This window comes from Hevea brasiliensis, chromosome 7 (assembly GCF_030052815.1).
Source record: "Hevea brasiliensis isolate MT/VB/25A 57/8 chromosome 7, ASM3005281v1, whole genome shotgun sequence".
NCBI classification, from domain to species: Eukaryota; Viridiplantae; Streptophyta; class Magnoliopsida; order Malpighiales; family Euphorbiaceae; genus Hevea; species Hevea brasiliensis.
The window spans coordinates 53,291,200-53,313,749 of NC_079499.1; the positions used below are offsets into that span (position 1 = coordinate 53,291,200).

Sequence of the window (22,550 nt, forward strand, 5' to 3'; positions counted from 1 at the left end):
TTCAATCGCCAGGTAATCAATACATAGCCTCAAAGTCCCATCCTTCTTTTTCACAAACAAAGACCGAGCTCCCCATGGTGACACATCAGGCGTATGAACCCCTTATCTAGCAACTCTTGCAACGAAGTTTTCAACTCCTCAATTCAAGAGGTGCCATCCTATAAGGAGCAATGGAAATGGATGTCAGATCTACAGTTGTCTCAATAGCAAATTCGACTTCCTTTCTCGTGGCAAACCAGCAACTCTTCAGAAATACTGGGAAGTCTCTCACTGTGGGTATGTCACTCAAGTTTGGCTTAGTCTGCCTAGTATCCACCACATGTGCTAGGTAGGCTTCACAGCCTTTTCTCATCATTCTTCTTGCAACTGTGGCTGAGATGACATTGGACAAGAAATCTGTCCTTTCCCCCACAACTGTGATCTCATTACCCTCTGAAGTTTTTAGAGAAATTCTCTTCAATTTGCAATCAACTATTGCCTGATGACGTGACAACCAGTCCATTCCCAATATCACGTCAAACTCATGGAAGGGCAACTCAATTAGGTCTGCCAAGAATTCATACCCCTGAATCCTTAACGGGCAACCCTTGTATACTTTGTTCACCACTACACTGTGGCCTAATGGATTAGTGACCAGAATGTCTTGGTCACTCTCCCCTACTAGTATCCCCCTTTCTACGGCTAGGTTGATGCAAATGTAGGAATGAGTGGATCCTGGATCCACCAATGCATGCACAGGAGTATTGTAGAGGGAAAACGTACCCCTGATGACGTCCGGGGCATCTTGCTCCTCCTGAGCTCTCAAGGCATAATTTTTGGCAGGTGGTCTATTATCTGGCCTCTCTGCTGGCTCAGATGCAGGCCTCTGAGATGGTCCCACAGCTTCGGATTTACCAAATCTTCTACCCCTTGGTGGTAGTGCAGAGCGTGTCTGCGCTTGTGTTGGAGCAAAGTAGTAGTTCTGCGTGGGACGCTTCTTCAATCGATGCTCATCGACCCACACCTCAAGCGAGCACCGCCACTCTCCAACATTCCCTTGTGCCATTTCTCGGCGGTGTGGACACGCGAGAAGATGCCGGGCTGATCCTCGAACCCCATCCTCGGAGAGCTGCCACCGATGGTGTGGACCGACCTCTCCTAGGGGTGAATCGTGGCTGGGCCCCGAGATCGACTCCGCCCCGTGGTCGAGCTGAACTTTATGCAGGAGGACCCTTGAACTTCTTCCCTGATGCAGGAGCAGAACTAGACTGACCTGGTCCCCTCTTCTGCTGTCTATCCCTTCTGGTCTGCTCACTGATTCTTACTTTTTCCACCTTTATTGCAGCTTCCACTAACTTGGTAAATTCTGTGATTCCCAAGGCAGTGAGCTGGATCTTGATGTTATCATTTAGTCCCTCTTCAAATCTCTTGCATCTTTCAGCTTCATTAGGGACTATCTCCCTTCCATAAAGGCTCAATCGGACAAATTCCTTCTCATACTCGGCCACTAACAACTGCCTCTGCCTCAGATTAATGAACTCTCTTCTTCTCTCTTCCAGGTATATAGTACCCACATATTTCTTCTTGAATTCGGAGAGGAAGAAGTCCCAAGTTACAGCTTCTGGCTGCACTTCACTGGACACAGTGTCCCACCACTCATATGCATCGTCTTGCAGCAAAGATATGGCAGCTTCCAGGTTTTGCTCTGGAGTGCAGTGAAGTTGTTTTAGTACTCTGCCTGTTCTGTTCAACCAATTCTCGGCTGCAACAAAGTCATCTTCTCTCTTGCCATAGAAGTCCACAGCTCCAAACTTCCTTAGCCTTTCCAGGTGTGATTTCTGCTGTGGAGCTGGTGGTGGTGGTGGTGGTGCTGGCATTACCCCGGCCATTTGTCTAAAGAAGTCGGCCATTTGCTGAAACATGGCCTGTGGAGGCCGAAAGGTGCTCTGCTTGAGCTGGCGGAGCAGATTCTCTCATGCCCCCAGTCTCAGCTGCTGCAGGTGGAGCATGACTCTCCACTTCCTCCTCAACGGCTCTGTGAGATGAAGGGTCCATATCCTATTCAAAATAAGAAGGATAAAAAGATCTGCGTTAGTGTCACCTCGACTCTTACAAATGCAATGCATGGTATGGACTCAATCTAGGACCAGAAACGCCTAAACCGTGCTCTGATACCACTAAATGTGACACCCCTTACCCGTGTACAGTATACCCGAGTAAGTAATACCACACGGTGTACTGACACACTCTAATATACCTTACTTAATTTGTGTCATGCTTTTGAAGTTAATTTATGAAATATGATTTATTTTAACCATTTATCAAATGTATTATTCATTTGAGGTTCCGAAGATTTTAAGGAAAATCCGGCGGAGTACCGGCTAAAAATGGAGAAAACAGTTCTTCGGAACCTGTTAAAAACACTTCCAATATACAATTTCATTCATTCTCAACTCCAATATCATCAACAAAACTCAATATCAATATCTCAATAATTTGTCAATTTCAGGTCTCAACAACCTTTTCATTTCTCAAAACATCCCTTTCTCAGGGTTCTCATATATAAACAACCATTAAATACTCAAATTAATACCATACATGACCATAAATCTTTATTATTTACATGAACCTCAAAATACATTACATAAATCCCAAATACATATGAGAAAATAAAAAGTTAATTACAAAATGACAAAATGACATCTAGTGTCCTACCAATGCAATCGCAGTGACGAGGTGACACGGACAGATGGACTCACCCAGTCTGCGGTCTACTGGGCTCGTGATCGGGATCTCCAGTACCTACGCGTGGCAAAAGCAACGCGCTAAGCAATAATGCTTAGTGGTGCAATAATATAATAAAAGAAAATAGCAAGAAAATAAATGTGTATAGAATGTGTATGCTTTCTTTGTTTGGTATTGATATATTCATTGTTTCATTAATGTTGTTCACTTTTATTCATTTGGTTGCCCCAAGTAACCTACACTAGATGACTGGACTGGATAACGGGTAACCGCACCGGGTACCTAGTACCTCGGGCGTCACACCATCGGTCACATACGTATCTCCTGTGCAAATGTAACGGCTAACAAGTCAGAATAATATCAGGCACAAGGCCAAGTCTTAATACAAAGTCAGAATGGCTAAAAGCCATGAAATCACAGAATGGCATTTTTGCCATGTGCAGTACTACTAACTGAACCCTATTGGTATGCCAAACTATCCAAACCAATCTTGTTAGGTATACTAGGGCATTTGAAACTTTTAAATTCTTCAATTTGTGAATTTCAACTTTTTTTGGTGTCACTATTCATCATTGGTCAACAAAAATGTTGACTTTTAGAATAAAAATGTGTACATTGACTTTGGCACTCCCAACATACCACATTTGGTGTTTAAAACTTGTTGGCATTAAGTGTTAATACCATTTCAAAGTGTAAACCCACACAAGCAGAATTTTCAGTTTTGGTGAGTCAACTTCACTGTTCCATTGGACACTGTTACTGTTGGAATTCGAAGAAATGTAAAACATGAAAGTTGTTCCTTATTTTGTCTAGTTGAATTTCCTTTTTTGAATCACTCCATTTGGAGTTTTGTAGCTCCAGATATGGCCCAAAAACCCAAGCTGGCCGGGTTGCCAAATCTGCAGATTTACCATATCTACAGTGCATGAACAGTAACTATAGTCACTTGGTTGGATGGGTTCTGGCCATAATTTGGGGTAGGTTCCTTCATGAAAGTTGTTTGTCTATGTCTTAACTTGTTGCTGTAAAAATTTCAGGTCAATTGACCAAATCTAAAGTGAGTTATGGCCAACTGTTCATTTGGTCAATTCTGCAGAATTCAGTGCAGGGTATCCGTATTGGGGCCAAATTTTGGTCCTCTTCCTTTGGTCTTTTGGGCATGGTTTCTTCAGCAAAAATGTGCCATTATAAGCCTAGTTTCATGTCCAATTGGCCAAACACCAATTGGACTAACACAGCCCAAGTTATGGTAGTGCAAAGGGACTGAATTTTCAGTCCCTATGCTGCTGTCCTAGGGCAGTTTATACCTTGACTTTGCCATACCATTTTTCAGTTCTAATTATGGTCAACATACCTAAAATGGTCACTAATTGACCATTAAAATGTGCTCTAATAATTTCCTAAGCCAAATCAATTTTTCACTCCCCAAAACCCTAATTCAAATTCATAATTTATGCCATTTACCTTAGCTAGCTACTAAGGCATTACTCATATGTTTATAACTTCAAATATGGTTTCTAATTCACTTCAAGCTCATCAAAAACATTCCTACATATTCTTTTACTAGGGCAGCCGAAATTCAAGTGTTCATACTCATAGGTTTTTTTTTTCATTTAAACTACAAATCTTACTAAGTTCAAGTCCAAAATCATGGAAATAAAGAGTTTAATGGGTATAAGTGCACTAACCTTGAATGGGAAGAATTTTCCAAGCCCCTAAACCTCACTTTACTTCTTCTTCTTGGCTGCCAAGAGCTTCTCCAAGTGATATGGTCAAGGTTTAATGAAAGGGGTTAGGGTTTAGTGGTGTAAGAAAGGGAGAGATTGAGCTTGATTGAAGAAAAAATCCATGGAGGTGTCTAGGGCAGTTTCGGCTGGCCTTTGGGGAGGGAGGTAGCTGCTGCAATTTGTGTTATTTTGTTCTTCTTTAATCTCTTTTAATAGTTAGTCAAACAATGGCTTAAGTGTGATTGGTCAAAATTTTCTTAATGACATCACCATGATGTCATAAATGCCCCTTTTCCTCATTTTCTTTTCTTTCCTCCACTACTCAAGTTCAATTTAATTTCTAGTAATGTTTCTTCATATTTTATGTCATATTAATTATTTACTCAACTGGACAAGTCGGCCAAAAATCACCTCGGAAGGCGAAATGACCAAAATGCCCTCCGTTTGGCTTAACGGGTCAAAATCGTCTGTACCGATTGAAAAATTTTTCTAGGTATTTTCTTGGCATTCTAATGCCATGGGAACCTCAATTACCCTTCTCTGGAGTTCCAAAAATTATTTTATAATTTTTCCCCCGGGTCTAGGGCTCCTCGTTGCGAGAACCGCAACTTCCCTCCGGTTACCCATCGCTTGGGCACCGGCTCGTTTTGCTTGGTTGTATTTTATTTCTAAAATTTTTACTAAGTGTTTCTTATTAATATTTGAGTTAATTATGGTTCCTGACTTTAGTTTAAATATTTTTCCGGACGTTCTAGCTGTCCGGACCGACACCGGTCACCGGAACAGTAGGATGTACGGAGTGGTTACCGGGAGGGTGTTACAATTATTAACCTTATTCAGTTTAAGTTCAGTATTTACCTCAACTTCAGGAACTTCAGACTCTTTTGCTCCTTGCTTCTTCTTTTTCATTGGCTCATGTGGAGCCTGATTATCAACTTCTTTCCCACTCCGCAACACTATAGCTGTGACACCCCAAACCCGACTACAGTGTAGCCAAGCAAGGTGTGCTACATTCGGTGCCGGAATACCCTATTTTATCTTACTTTATTCTTAACATAATTTGTTCTCGTTATATTTTAATATCAATTATTTGTCTAAGGAGAAACCAGCAGAGTTTCCCCTGTTTCTAATATCGTTTGATGTGGTTCACTATTCACCTACTTGAAATTTCAGTAATATTTTACAATAAAAATCTCATCAATAATTCTCATAATCATCTCATCATTTCATGCATCATATATATATATATTTCAATTCTGTTTTCAAACCCATGCAATCTCATTCATGCTTAAATTACATAATTTATAAAATAATTATATAATTTCGTAATTTATATGATATATAAATTAACTATATATGAAAAAGCTAATTTATTACTTTACATCACATTCCTATTAATTACCTTTTCATTATTTGCATTACAATACAATAACTAAGCATTTTATACAAAATACAAAAGATGATCTATATGGGCCCTATCTACATGCATTGTTGAGGAGGTGACAACCTTATACATTTCAGACACTTCTGTAGATCTGGACTCCAAAAATCTTAGTCAATTGTCCACTGGGTTTTAGCTTTAATACCTGCGTGAGGAAACAATTCATCGCGCTAAGCATTTCTACTTAGTGGTGCAATAATATAATAAGAAAATAATATACAATAAAAAAAATGGATCAAAATTTGGATACTCTAGAATTTAATCTAATTTCATATAATACTTCTAGTATTAACTATCCTTTGTTCTAATTTATTCCTCTTCAGAAGCGCTTAATTCTTTCATAATAATTAAATTTTAATATCGTTTCAATTTATTTCAATTCTTTCTGCTAAATACTAATCTAATTTATTTTAAATATTCTTACTCATTTATTTAATTGCTAATATTCTCAGTTGCTAATATTCTTAACTTATTTCAATAAATTTCACTGCCCAAGTAACCTATGACAAGCTAAATAAACTGGATAACGGGTCATTGGCACTGGACACCACGATGTCTCGGGGCGTCATACCATGGGATGTGGAACGTCAACCACTTATGCAGTCAGAATGGCTAAAAAGCCATGATAACACATAATCGGGCATAAAAGCCATGAGTACGGGCGTAAAGCCATGAGTGCGGGCATAAAGCCATGAATACAGGCATAAAGCTTTTCGCAGAACTGCTAAAACAATACCCTATTGGCATGCCAATCTATCCAATCTGACACACATGTATAGGCAATACAAGGGCACATAATACCATTAAATGTTCATAAGTTTCATTATTTCATTATAGGTTCTAATTATAATTTCTAGCATTTTAATCTTTTTCTTAATAGAAACATAAATCTCTAAGTCTAATATTTACATAATTTATGCATTCATCGTAATTTATATATTCATTATGTTATCCATAATGATCACAATTCAAAATAATGGTTCTCATGCACCATTGTACTCAAAATACTTTTTCTTGTTCTTTCTCCAATAATGGGAACTAAAGTCTTATTTATACATTCATTTGACCATTTCCCTTCAAAGGTTGACTTTTTAATTCATAATAGATTTGTTAAGCCTAAGTTCACCAATATACCACATTTTACATTTTATTTTTGTTGGCGTTGATTTCTAATACCATTTCAAAGCTTATTTCTTGAATATTTGAACTTAACATGTAAGGTTACTATTTATTTGGTCACTTTTTTCAAAATATTGACTTTCTCATATATAATAGTTACATGAGTTTTAATTACATAGATTTACCACATTTTGGTTCCCAAAAGTGTTGGCATTAGTTGCCAATCATTGCTTCTAACCAATGGAGAATAAATCAGATTTTTAGTTTTTTTAGTGCTAGAGTTCACTATTCCATTAGGCTATTCTACAATGAGAATTTGGCCAAGTGTTCTCAATCAAAGTTATTCTTTCTTGTGTCTAGTTACATTTCACTATTTGAATCACCCCATTTGGAGTTTTCTAGCTCAAGTTATGGCTATTGCACCATAACTGGTCGGATTTCCTTTACCCAAAATTTCTGGGCAATTTTTGGTTCTGCCAGATTTTATAGTCTAAATTTGTCTAGCAATTTCATTTAGTTAAGTCTAGAATTTGAGTTTGTGTTCTACATGAAAGTTGTTCTAAATTGTCTCAGCTTTCTATTGATATAAATTTCAGGTCAATTGGACCTTTCTACACTAAGTTATGACCAAATGAATGAACATTGTTCATTTTGTTATTTTGCCTAAGCAGAATTGGTGCTACCCGAACTTGGTCAATTTTTAAGGTATCCTAAGTTTAGTTTCTAGACAGGATTCCTTCATCAAAGTTATGCCATTATGTGTCTAATTTTATGTCCAATTGGCCTTACACCAATTGAACCTACACAACCCAAGTTATAGCTGCCCAAACATGCTGGACTCACATCCAAACCTGCAGGGCACACAAGGCAGCACACCCAACCTCAAATCCCAAGCTACCATTCACTTCAATTCCTCATTATACTCAGCCAAATGGTCACTAATTGACCATTAGAACTTTCATTTACCATTAATATGGCCAAACCCTAATATAGCTCAAAACCATAATTTTCAAATATCCATTCATGCACATACATCAATTTAACATACTTAATGATGTTTAAGTCTCATACTCAAGTTCAAGACCACCCATATACAACTCAAATTCATTTTAAACTCATCAACACTTCCATCACTAAGGCTGCCAAAAATTTTAATTGGTCCATACATGGACATGTTCTTTTAATTTTATGAATTTCTAACTAAATCCATATACCTAACTTCAAATTTAAAGAGGAAAATGGAGAGATATAGCACTAACTTCACTTGTGTCCAACTTGCCCTTGCCTAAACTTCAATTTCCTTTCACTTCTTGGCTGCTACTATCTTCCTCAAGTTGTGGGATCAATTTTTATTGAAGTGATCTAGGGTTTTTAGGGTAAGAAAGGGTGGGAATTCAAGCTTGGAAGCTTGAAAAATGGAAGAAGAACTCTTCCAAGGTGGTGCAGCTGGTTGAGGAAGACAATCAGAATTGGTTTTCTCATTTTACTCATTTTTATCTCTTTTAATAAGATTTTTAAGTATGTGTCACAATGTGATTGGGTGGAGAGTTTTTAATGACATCATAGTAATGTCATAAGTCCATTATAACTCATTTTCTTTTCTTTTCTTTTCTACTCATTTTCAATTTAATTTGTAGCAATATTTATTCATATTTTATATTATAATAATTATTTACTTCACTGGATAAGTTGGCCAAAAATTATCTCTGAAGACGAAATGATCAAAATGCCCTCCGTTTGGCATAACAGACTAAAATTATCTGTACCAATCTAAAAAATTTTCTAAGTCCTTTCTTGGCATTCTAATGCCATAGAAACCTCAATGACTCTTCTCTGGAGTCCCAAAAATTATTTCATGAATTTTCTCTCGGGTTTAGGGCTCCTAGCTGCGAGAACCGCAACTTCCCACTAGGTTACCCATCGCTAGGGCGCTGGCTCATTTAACTTGGTTGTATTTTATTTCTAAAATTTTTTTTAAATTTTTCTTACCATTATTTGAGTTATTTATGACTCCTCACTCTAGTCTAAATATTTTTCCAGATGTTCTAGCTGTCCGGACCGACACCGGTCACCGAAACAGTAGAATGTACAGAATTGCTACAATGAGGGTGTTACAATAGCACTTACATTTTCTCTGGAATTCATGACTTCCAAAACCTTGAGCTTCAAGCTTACTCACAGAAGAAGCTAACTGACCAATCTGCCTCTCTATGTTTTGAATGATATTTCTAGTCTCCTGTTAAAACTGTTGTGCATTGCATTTCATTAAGTGACATACCTTGATTTGAGGGAGGTAGAGGTGGTTGATGCACTTATGGTCTTTGCTGCTGGTATTGGTTTTATACTAGTTGATTCCCATAACTCAAATTGGGGATGATCTCGCCATCCCAAATTATAAGTATTGGAAAAGGGATCATACCTGCGTTGTGGCTATCCATAATTTCCTACTACATTAGCATGTTGCATTGATTCATCCTCTTATAATGCAGGACACATGTCAGTAGCATGACCCGAACACAAATAAATTCTACATACCATAACAGTTTGTATGTTCCCTATAGCCAATTGCCTCACCAAAGAAGTTAAATCAGAAATCTGTTTCTCGAGGTTAGATGTACTTACCTCATTAACCTTCTTAGGTGTGTGATCCATTCTCATTCCAAACTGCTGAGAATTTGCTACCATGTTAGTAATCAGCCTCCTTGCATCTTCTGGTGTCTTGTCAACCAAAGCTCCTCCACTAGTAGCATCTATCATACTGTGGTCCATTGGTAGAAGTCCCTCATAGAAATACTGAATCAGAAGCTGCTCACTTATTTAATGATGGGGACAACTTGCACACAGCTTCTTAAATCGCTCCCAATACTCATACAAACTCTCTCAATTGTACTGCCGGATGCCACAAATGTCTTTTCTAATATTGGCAGCACGGGAAGCAAGAAAATACTTCTCCAAAAACATCCACTTCATTTCTTTCCATGAGTTGATAGATCCAGAAGGAAGGTAACACAACCAATCCTTAACTGTGCCTTCCAGTGAGAAAGGAAAAGCTCGAAGCTTGATCTAGTCCTCTGAAACTCCTTGAGGTTTCATGCTGGAACACACGACATAAAATTCATTTAAATACTTATGTGGATCCTCACCTGAAAGACCATGAAACTTAGGCAACAAATGGATTAGTCTAGATTTTAACTCAAAAGCAACATTTAAAGTAAGGTATTGAATACACAAAGGCTATTGGTTTAGATCAAGAGCAGCCAACTCTTTCAAAGTTCTAGTAGCCATGGTTTCATTTTCAGAATTTGAATCCGAATCCGAATCCGAACTTAATTCCCTTGGAGATTGGACTCCTTCAAATGTACTTAGAATCTGCTTAGCTTGCTTAGCCAAATTTCTCAACTGTTTAGCTATTTTTTCTACTTCTAAATCAAAGATCAACTCTCTAGATTTTGAAGTTCTTATCATAAACAAAAAGAAATCAAAGTAAAAACAGAAAAATGCCTCAAAACCCTAGAAAACGATGAAATTTGGCCTCAAGAGGGTGGGGCCAATAAATCTTATGGATTAATTGGTCTTGATCAGAATGTCATTTCCTTCAAAAAAAATATAGAGTGCCCTCCTAATTCAACCAAAAATCTGTCGATAAATAGTAACACCAAAATTTTCACCGAAAACCTGAAAACAGCAATACTTCACAAACAGAGTTAATAATAGAATATCCTAACACTAAAAATATGAAATCTAATAAACTTCCACTTCTCGGCAACGGTGCCAAAATTCTTGATAGTTGTCAATTCCACCAAAAATTAAATTAACTAAAATTACCATTAATGAAATATTTTCTGCAATAAGTGGCAATCCAGGTCGAACTCTAAAGACTGAATTACTAAATTTCATGCACTTGTGTACCAAAAAAAAACAAAGGTTTGGGGAGGGGTTGTAACACTAAATCAGAAGAAATTAAAGAACTAAATTTAGGTATAAAACTCTCAATTTAAACAAACTTTAGTCCAAGGTAATTCACATTCCAATGCATGACTCGATCATAGACAAAAGAAATATAATTATCTCTTATTGAATACTTAACGTAGATTCACCAAACAATGAGATAAAACCCCTAACTTCCCTGTACTCATCAATTCGAGCCCAGCACTCTTGTTGACTCTAATTATTAATTGAATTGGTATTAAGCAATCCTCATCAAATTAATAACTGCTTTAAGAATAGGAAGTAGTTAAGCTGAACAACGATTTATAAAGCATAAATCATTTAATTTGTCACACCTTACCCCTTTGTAAGGCATAATATAATCCCGTAGAATACCTAATGAACTATCGAGCTTCACCTACCAATAACTCATTAAATACCCTACAAGGGATTTTAAAACAATTTTCTTATTTTTTATAAGTGGTAAGCATTTTCTAATAGGTATCAAAACATTTAATTAGAGTTTGAAAACTAGTTAAGATTTTTATCCCATTTTATTTTTTCGCAAATTTTATAAAAATTTCGGCAGAGTGCCGTCTGTATTTTGAGAAAACAGTTCTTCAAATACCTGTAAAAAGCACTTCCAATGATTTATCTCATCAACTTCATCAATTCAATATCCATCCCAATCAATTTCAACATCATTTCTCAATTTCCAAAATTCAACATCATTAAAATACTACTAAGTAATTTTATTGAAATTAAAACAAAACACTTTCATTCATATTTCATTAAGGATAAAACAATTTATATACATCATTCCAAAAATTTACATTAGGAAATATCCAACTAAAATTTATTACAAGCTTTATACAACTGCTCATGACCAGTTTTACATGTCCATCCATTTACATACGTCAAAATAATTTTTACAATCAGGGTATAAAATATACCCGATAAACTTCAGAGTATGTAGCTCCTCAATCCTCAGCAACTCACTCTGCTGCTCTTCTAGTTTCTATATCTGTGATAGCAATAACAGCCATCGCTGAGTACTGAGATTTAGTGGTGGACAACATACTAAAATAATCTTTATACGAAATTTAAAACATATTTATTCAAAAATTAACTGAACATGAGATATAAATTCAAAACATGATTTATAAGATTTTAATCCAAACAATTTCATTTCGAAAGCCTCAAAACAAATTTCATAAAAACACACAGTTATATCATGCCATTCGAAACATATTAATCTCAATAGCCAGAGGCTTATGAGAAGTCACATCACAAGGCTAGTTAGCTCAAATATATGGAAACCCATTCTTTTTCTTCTTCTACTGGCAACACACCTCAACACTTCAGCCAGAGAAGGAATCAAAATTCGAAACTGATTTCCCCCACTAGTCATCCTAGCGAGGTATTGAAATATATGGTCATGACACTGTGGTTTCAAAACTATCTTAACAATTTACTAAACATTTAATGCCATTTCAAATATATACAATTAAACTTTCAACAATTTAAATTAAAAGCATAATAAACATTTCAAGACAATGATATCACCATTCAATATTTCAATTCATTCAAAATGATGTGCAGAAGAAAATTTACAGAAATTCTATGTTGTTCACAAACCTTATACGAGTCACCTCTTGGCCTTGACTCGATCCCTCAAGTTCTTTCCCGGTATTCTTTTCCCTTTGAAACACAGTTTCCACGGTGTTTGATATCATAACTTATCATAAATCCAAAAATAAATTCAAATTTACTTTTACCTAGCTTTAATATGCTAAAATTGACGTTCTTTAAAATTTGTGTTTTAGAGTTACTATTCACTATACTATTCAAGTCAATTTATTGACTTTCTTATGCTTAAAAGGTATGGGAACTCCAACTATACTCACATACCACATTTTGGTCATCAATTTTGTTGGTTTTGATTGTTTTCTCAAAACTTAAGTCTTTTAGGCAAAATTACAAATTTTCAGTTTTGGTGTCCTGTTTTATACTATTCCATTGGTCATGTTGCTGTCAAAATTTGGCTAAGTTTTCTTCATAGAAATTGTTCCTTATTGTCTTAACTTTATTTCCCTTTTTGAATCACTCCAATTGAAGTTTTGTAACTCAAGTTATAGCTATTTGAACATGGCTGGCTGGATTGGTCTAACCCAGATTTTCTGGGCACTAATTTGGTTCTAGCAGTTTTAGGTCACTAATTTTGGGTGGCTAAATGACTTGGTTAAGGGCATAATTTGGGTATGTATTCTTCATGAAAGTTGTAGGGCTATGTCTCAAATTTCTACTGGTAAAATTTCAGGTCATTTGGATCTTCCTAGCACAAGTTATGGCACTGTTCATTTGGTCATTTTTGTATAGGGCAGCATACCTAATTCCAAATTTAGTCAATTTGTTCACTAGGTTTTAGTCACTTTCTGGGCATGATTCCTGAATAAAAAATGTGCCATTTTGTGTCCAGTTTCATTCCCAATTGGCCTCAGACCAATTGAGTTGGTAAATTTTCAGTTTTAGTCCCTAAAAGGGACCTTAGTCCTGTTGCCTGCAGAATGTCCCTAAGCAATATGAATTTAAACCTAATTCTAATACTTCCAACATACTACAATTGGTCATATATGACCATTTTTCAGCTCAAACAAGGTCAAATACACCATTTTACCAATTCTCTAATTTTTGTCTTCCAAAACCCTAGGTTCAAACCCTAATTCACTTGATTTGTTATATTTAATTTATTCCAAGCACACCAACACCATTTCTCAACTCATTCAAGCTTACATACACTTTTAATTCATTCAAAACACATCATATTCTCATACATCCATGGCTGGATGAAATTCACATATAGTCCTCCAAAGTTGTTTTCATTTCATTTTAAGTATATTTCTAGGTTTATTCAACTATAAACACAATTAATTCAACTAGAACTTCAAGTTTAGATTACTAACCTTTATGCAGAATTTTTTTTCCTCTTTAAACTGCTTCCTTTCTTCTTTCTTTCTCCTTGAACCTTCTTTTCTAGTTGCCCAAACAAAGTTTAGTTATGGTAATTGAATTTTCTAAGATGGGATTTGGTTGTCTTCAAGCTCAAAAGTGAGCTTCCATGGAGGTTTTGGTGAGGGAGGGTTGAGAGAGATGGGTCACGGCAATTTAAAGAAGATGAAGGACTTTTTGTTTTTTTTTTTTATGCATTTTTAACCTTTTAGGAAGACCAAAAATTATCCTAAATTTAAAATTTTAATTATAATATTTATTGCATCATGCATGATGTCATGCATGATGTAATCACCTTTTCACTTTTTCTATTTTGCTCTTTTTTTTTCTTTTTTTTCCATTAGTTCTTTAATTTAATTCCTGATTTCAAAATTTTTTTTTCTCAGATTTTATTTGATAGTCAAGTCAGGAGTCAATTTTAGGGGTTAATTGACCAAATTGCCCCTCGCTAGTTCAATTCGGTTTGCAAATAATTCAATATTTCTTCTGGATCCCTGACCTAATTATTTGACCGGCTTAACAATTCTTTTTCGTGATTTTCTCTTTTCCACTGTGTTTGCAATAGTCCTAAGGACCGTAGCGTCACATTTTACGGTTCGAAATTTGAGTTTAGATCGACCTCGCAGTTCTTCCTGAGAAGGTCACCCATCGCTGTGACTCCCAGCTCATTTAACTTCTTGTGTTCTTTTTTTCTTATTTATACTTAACTATTTATCAATTACTAATTATTTGTGTTCAAGACTTATCTAGGTGTCTTAGATGTGGTTTTAATTCTCTTAATTGTCCGGACCGACACCAGTCACCGGAACAGTGAAATATACCAGGCTATACAAATAGAGGTGTTATATAATTCACCCTATTATTTCCTTTGTTTATTATCGAAAACTTGGATCATAATTAATAAAACCAAATTGCTACTCACATTTAATCTTACACAACAATTACGGATTATGAAGATAAACTAGCAATTAATCACATCAAATAATTAACTAATAGGCCTTTTTAGCAAATCATTTAATAGATCAAAAACAATGAAATCGGGAAACAATAGATATTCAAAAAGACATAATTTAAATTAAGAACCTAGTCTCACAAATCATGCATAACAACTAGAATCCCTTGAACTGAATTTAAAAACTTAGCCCCTCACATTCATGGCATACAAAAGAAAAATAAAATGGAGAGATTTAAAACTATGGACGTGAATGGAGAATGAAGGTGTTGAAGGCTTGTTGAAGGTCTAAATGGATGTGTCTCCGCTGCTGCCAAAGATGGTCTTTATAATAAAAAACCTAATCCCAAAGATAAGAATCAAACTTGGAAAATTTTTGAAATTCAAAAAGATAGATTCTCTGCTCTGCAATCACGGCCAATTTTCAACCAGTTCCCTTGCGATTCTGCCTCTGACTTCTTCAAGAAATTTGTAGCCCTACTTCTTAGCTTTCCAATGGGTACTCATTTGCCAAAATCAGAGGTCTACAGCCCAAGTTATGGGCCAAAAACCAAAACTAGTTCTGACAAAATATCTAGCCCATAATGACGAATTCATTGTTATTTTTGACAATTAAAATGGCCTTATCTCACTTCCAGCCCTTCACAACAATTGTAGAGGTGGTTCTTAAGGTTCAATTGGGCTTGTGTTTGCTTCATTTGGACCTCCAAAGCTCTAGATATAAAATAAATCCCAAGACTTTTCGTGACTCATCAAGAGTGGGCTTTTATAATAGATCCATAGCCAATTTTGATAATCTTGGAGACTGATTTGGACTTTGGTCCCTCTTTGTCATTTGTAGTGCTCTGACTTAGCTTTTTAATGAATTAAATAGCATTGGATTTGGAGACCCACAACCTTAGAAACACCTGCAAAATACAACAAAAGGACAAATTAATGCAAATGCTGAAAATTTCTCCATTTAACACTAAAAATATGCCTAATTGATAATTATATTTTAATCAACTGAATTAGGCATAAAAATACACTAGAAACACTAAATGTGATGGGAGTAAAATTAATAAATTATGCACTTATCAATAGCACAATTCTAGGACATGTAGTAAATTGATTTTGAATCTGTCTCAATAGGTGGTTGATTTGGATGCATCATGGCAAAGTCCAAAGAGGTAGAAGGAAGGGGAGGAGTTCTTGAGTTCTAAGTGCTATGGGTTATTGATGATTTTAAGCAAAGGATGAGTATTTATGTGAGCTTGGCTAGTTTCAAGGAGATTTTTGATGTCATGAGTCATGAGGTTAAGGCCTTGTATCATCTCTTAATCACTGGCATTGTTGATACCCAATTTTATAATTTCTTGCGGTTAGATTTTGGAAGGAACAAATTATAATTTTTGTTTGATTTTCTATAGTTGTTAGTATCCGATTATTTTTTGGTCAAATGAAGTATAGTTATTTACTAAGGAAATAAATATGCGAGTGTAGGTTAGAGCTACTATATTCACTGCTTTCCTCCAATAGGCAATTGAAATTTATTGAATTGGGCAAAGAAATACTAGCTCATGTGATAAGAAATGAGTTTGATTATCAAGTATCGGTTACTAATTCTCTCATTGACATGTACTATGGATGTGATTGTTTGAATATTCAGAAAAGATTTCTTTGAATTTTTGAGTTTGTTTACTTAGAAAATAGATACAAAAATTAATGAAATGACTTAAGTGTTGAGTTAATTAAAACTCAGGGATAAAACTATTAACTTTTAAAAATCAATATGTTTTAATTTTAACATAACTCAAGTACAAAAAAGTAATTTTATTCTGCTATTAAAGTATTAATAGTCAATTATCAACTTTTATTTTTTAGCCTAATCACACTAAAAATGCAAATCTTTTGCGACCTTTTGAGTTTTAATCCAATGGTTTCAATTTGTCCCAATTGACCAAACCTTTAATGATTGAAGAAATTGTATCCAAAATTGAAATTGAATTGGGGAAAGTGTGCTTCTTATGTGTGGCATGCCATATAGCATTTTTTATTGTTAAATGGTGGGACCCACGTGCCATATCACTTAATTTAAAAAAAAAAAAAAAAACTCTGTCACACCCTACTCCCCTGTAAGATGTAACATGATCCCGTAGTACACCTAATGAATTACCGTACTTCGCCTACCAATAACCCATTAGATATACTACAAGGGATTTTAAAACAATTTTCGTGAAATTTAAAACATCGATTAAAATCTGATGTTATAAAAATTTTTTCAAAATTTCGGCAAAGTGCTGGCTGTATTTTGAGAAAACAATTCTTCAATCCTGCAAAAGAAAATGCTCCCAATATGTTTTCTCAAATACAACTTCAATAACTTCATTTCAATTCACAATTCAATTCTCAATAAACAATCAATTCATTTTCAAACTAATCTCATCATAAAGAAACATTTCATTGATTACAAGACTCAAAATTTATAATACAAAACTATTCAAGTAAATGAAATCTCAAATTTATATTTACAATCATTTATATTTAATTACATACCAAAATGTTTTACAAGAGTTTTTATACAACTGCTCAAATAATTTACATACATATTATTACATGCATACATCAAAACCTATGTACATGGGTATACCTATAATATACCTGGAGCTGATCTGAAAGTGTCTTCAAAGAAACTTACTCACTGCTCTATGCTCTTTTTACCTGCGACAGCATACAAAACTATTGCTGAGTGGTGAACTCAGTGGTGCACAACTATAATTTAAAACATAGTACAATATACATTGACAAAATTTATAGTAAATAATTTGGAAATCTGAATACTCATCAAATTCCAAAACTCAAAATATTCATTTCCAATAATGTAAATCATTTGTATAAAATGACTTTGATCACGACATTCAATTTATCAAATCATGACTAACCATTTAAGGTAGTTCCAATAAAATCAATTATACATAAATCATAACTGAAATCATAATTCTTTACTGTTCAAAAACATTCTGTATCTCAAAAATCATGTTATATCTCAAAAACCATGTTGTATCTCAAAAACCATGCTGTATCTCAAAAATCATTCTTTATCTCAAAAGCCATTCTTTATCTCACTAACTATGCAAGACTAATCCGAAAGGGCCATCTTCGGGGTGATTCTAACTACCTATGGTCGGGGAGGTCGAATCAGATTCTAACTCCCTATGGTCGGGGAGGTCGAATCATCGTGCACAGTACCATCACAATAATGAATCTTCCGCAAGGGCCATAACGATAAAATAAACTTAGATCTAACCTCAAATCAGAGGAAAATCTAAGCCTGTGCACGTACCATGGTAATCAAAACACAACTAACTCCATTGTCTTCTCAACAAATGAGAGAGACGGGTAATAATCTAGTCAAGCATCTATAGTGAGATATAAAACAATATCACAATCCTTTTAGTGAGCATAAATCACAGTATAATTCGATTCAAATTCAATTCCAATATCCAATAATTTTTATGCTCATCACAATTCAAATCATAAATTTGCATTTTTCCATGAAAATTACTATCACAATTCAAAACATATTCTATCACAATTTTCCAAAACATAATTTATTCAATCCATAACAATGCTTAATACTTGTCGAAATACCATTTCACAAAGCTAAATTCGTACATACTATAACAATTTTCAATAATCATTGAATTAAATCCAATGCTTGTTAAACACAATACATAAGAAAAATATGTCATTTAATCATATGAAATATTCAAAACAAAATCAGTTAAAAACTAGTTGTGCACAAACCTCTGATAACTGTCTCCTGGTCTAAACTCAGTATTTCCTTCCCTTTTTCTGAGTCTTTGCTAACTGAGAAACACAATTTGAAGTGTTTCAGTACTAAATTAAACTGTCTCTATCGATAATATTTGACAAATAATTCACTGAAAGCTATTATTTGCTTAATCACCTAATATACCGACCCTCGATGTGTTCTAGGTAATTTAGGTTTTAGTGTAACTAATATGTCACATTTGATAGTGTTTTAGGGTTGGTACACGTTACCAATTTCATTTTCTTGTTTAGTGCATTTTCTTGCAATTTGCTGGATTCCGGGATACTAGTTTTACCTAGTCGGACGACCTAGTTCCCTAGGTTTTTGGCTTTTGGTCAAAACTACAAACTTGTAGATCTATGTCTTTTGGAACGCGGGGCAAAAGTTTAGGTCATTCTGAGTTATGTAGACCAAGTTATGGTCATTTTACTATTGCTGGTCAAATGGCATCAAATTAGGTCATTTTAGGTCAATTTTGGTCAACTTTGGTTCGGCCAGTTTTTGGACCCAAACTTGTGCAAGCTGTTTGACTTGCTTATGGTCATTTCTGGGCTTTGGTGTCTTCATAAGACTTGTAGGTATGGATCTTAACTATTCATGGTTAAAATTTCAGGTCAATTAGACCTGTTTTGAGTGAGTTATGGCCTAAACACTAACTGCTGCCCAAATGGTCAGTTTTCAGGTTTCACTTGCACTTAATCCAAATTGGTCATTTTTCATGTCACCTTGCAAGCAGAATTTTGGTATGCTTTCTTAATGAAAGTTGGCACATTTTGTGCCTAGTTTCACCTCCAATTTGTCTCATACCAATTGAAGTTACACATTTAAAGTTATAGGCTAAAATGCATACTGCCCTTAATTACCTTGCTTAAACATACATCAATGACACATTTACCTTACTATATGTCCACTTCCCCTACCAATTCTGTTTTGGTACATTACCAAAACCATATACCACCTTACCTTAAAGTTATTTTGGGCAGATTACAAACATCCTCAATACACCAAATAAAACTCCAATTCATAAAGTCCAAATAAAACAATACATACACATGGACATTTCTAATTCTTACACATACTTTACACAACCAATTTACATACACACTCATCAATCCTCAATGTCACAATTCTGCCCATATCTTTATGAACACATACATTTATCAAAGAAGCCTCAAGGCTGCCGAAAAGCTTCACCATGCCAAAGTGTCCATAATTCATCAATTTCCATTCCAAGTGCATAATCACCATTTATATGTGGAATTAACTACTAGGATATCAACTCACCCTATTCAACATGAATTCCTATCAAACATATGTAAAATAAATCATTAAATATACAACTCCATGGCTGCCCAAAATTGATATATCAAGAACTCCTCAAACTTGAAAATTTTCTTCACAATTCAAACACCCATGACAAGTATACAAACTTTAACAAAGCAAAGTTCAAAAATACAAACTTACCTATGGTTGGGGCTTGTTAAACCTTCACCAAACTTCTTGATTTTGGTATCAAGCTCTTCCTTGTGATGTGGGGACAATTTTTAGTGAAGCTACCTAGGTGATTGGAGGTAAATTGAAGGAGTGCATGAAGCTTAAAGAAAAATGGCCATGGAGGTTTTGGGAGCTTTTCATTTACGACATGGATGATTCTCAAGCTTGAAGATGAAGTGTTTAGTGGAGAAATCTGCCCACTAACACATTTTATAATCCTTAGTTTATTCCTTAGTGGTCCACTCACTTTGGTTTAATCATTTTATATGTTAAATGTGTTATTTACACAATTTTCACTCCACTTTTGGCTATTTACATTAGGTACCACCAAATTAATTCTTCATTTTATTTTCTAAGTATAATATTATTTATTTTTAATGGAAATTTAGGTCAAAAGACAATTCGGGATGTCAAATGACCATAATGCCCCTGTTCGGGTTGCATTCCCGATTTTTCGGTAACACCGGGTTTTGTCTGTTTTTCGATTTCTCACTTTTCTTTGTACTAATTATTTAATTTTTTTTTTGATATTTCTAATGATATTTATACTTCCATAAGGGTCTATTTAAGTCTTAAAAATATTTTCCAGGGTTCCCCGCAATCTAGGGCTAGTCAATGGTCCACGCCGTGACTTCCCGGTGCAGTCACCCATCGCTAGGGTTCTCGGCTCGCTTAACTTGGTTACATTTCTTTGCTATTATTTTTCCTTTGTTTTTCTTGTATTTTCTTTTCTTGTATTTCATTATTTTATGTCTCCTCACTCATAACGAAGAGTAGTTCTAGGCATCCTAGCTGTCCGAACAACACTGGTCACCGGAACAGTAGTACGCACTACCGAACTTAGGGGTGTTACAAACTCTCTCTCTCTCTCTCTCTTTGCATTCTTTCTTCTGAACCGTGAGATCAAATTCCAAGCTAAAGCTCCTGTCATCACACTCTCCCATTTCACCCAAAACCCTCCAAACCATTTTCCTCATTCTCAAATCCTTTGTCCACTAATAAAACCACTATAAATTCCCATCCAAATTCTTGTTGAGATTTTTTTCTCTCTATAGTTTTTTTATCATCAATGGCAACGAGAAACCGAACCATTCAATACAAAAAGCATAGAGCTGCAGTGAAGAGCGTGCATGCTCTTTTGTCATTCCAGCATCAATTTTGAGTGGTCTGGTTATTGAAATGGTTAAAACTTTGTTTCTTCATTCCAAATTATGTAAATTAGCAAGCATGGTTTGGCAAACAAAGTAATTGCCCAGATCCAAGTGTTGTGCAAAATCTCACAAGTTCACGATTCATTAACAAGTAATACAGTAGTGATTAGAGTATTATTCTCATGAGGAACTTGGTGAGTCTTAAACTAAACAACAATTACAACTATTTAGACTACCAATTATGATGATGAGAATTTAAACTAAATTAACTAGAACTAATGAAATAAAGGAAAATAAAACAATTTAATTGAGATAATCAATGAATGAAAGCAATTCCAGAATTAGGGGCTCACACTTTAACCTATTACAGATTTAATTTCATTTATTCAATAAATTAGAAAGTTATTACTTTGAAGGAAATTAACCCTAAGTTATCTTAAGTCCTCTCTCAAGGCATTCAAGGTGTATCTTAATTAATTTAAACGTTACTTTTGTGGCGATTAATATTAATTAAGAACCTTTAAGCTTTTTGATTAATTATAAACTCTATATAAGATTTTAGCCTATCTCTAGGTCAAAAACTCTAAATTCAATATTTTGATTTTTCAATATTAATCTTCACCTTTAAGTCCTTCAATTAATATCTAAAATCATAATTAAGTGGAGCTTTATACAAAGCATGCATCAAGATTACAAGAAATTGAGTTAAAGAACAAAACTCTAAATTTATTAAATAAAATCAATATAAATCCATAACAGAGTTAAGAATGCTACATACCTAATTCTAGAATTAAGAAAACTATTCACTCATGGTGAGTTTAACAATCAAACTAAAAATAAAATAATAATATGAAAACATATGAAAAAACAGAACAAAGGAACCTTGATAAAAGACTCTGCAGCTTTAAACTTTTGAAACTTTGGGTGTAAATATCTCCTAGGAACTTCGATGCAAATCTCTCTAAATTACTAAAAACCTAAGTTTGAATGTAAAAGGTGTGATCCCTCGCTATTCCTGACTTGTTTTATTTATATCATGCATAAAAACCTTCAATTCAGAGTCCTGGAGGCCTTAGAAGTCTCGTGAAAAATAGAGTTTGAGTCGAATTGGTATCTGAGCTGGGGCAAAGTACACGGCCCATGTACCATTACATAGGGCAGGCCGTGTAACTCTCTGGAGCCTTGAACTCTT

At 34.9% G+C, this 22,550-nt stretch overlaps 1 non-coding gene across 1 annotated transcript; it reads left to right on the forward strand.

Moving 5' to 3' along the window:
* Positions 1 to 9,826: 9,826 nt before the first annotated feature.
* LOC131181831 (small nucleolar RNA R71) lies at positions 9,827 to 9,933 on the forward strand. The gene has a single exon (XR_009150307.1). It is a non-coding gene; the product is annotated as a small nucleolar RNA R71 (small nucleolar RNA).
* The last annotated feature ends 12,617 nt before the right edge of the window (positions 9,934 to 22,550 follow it).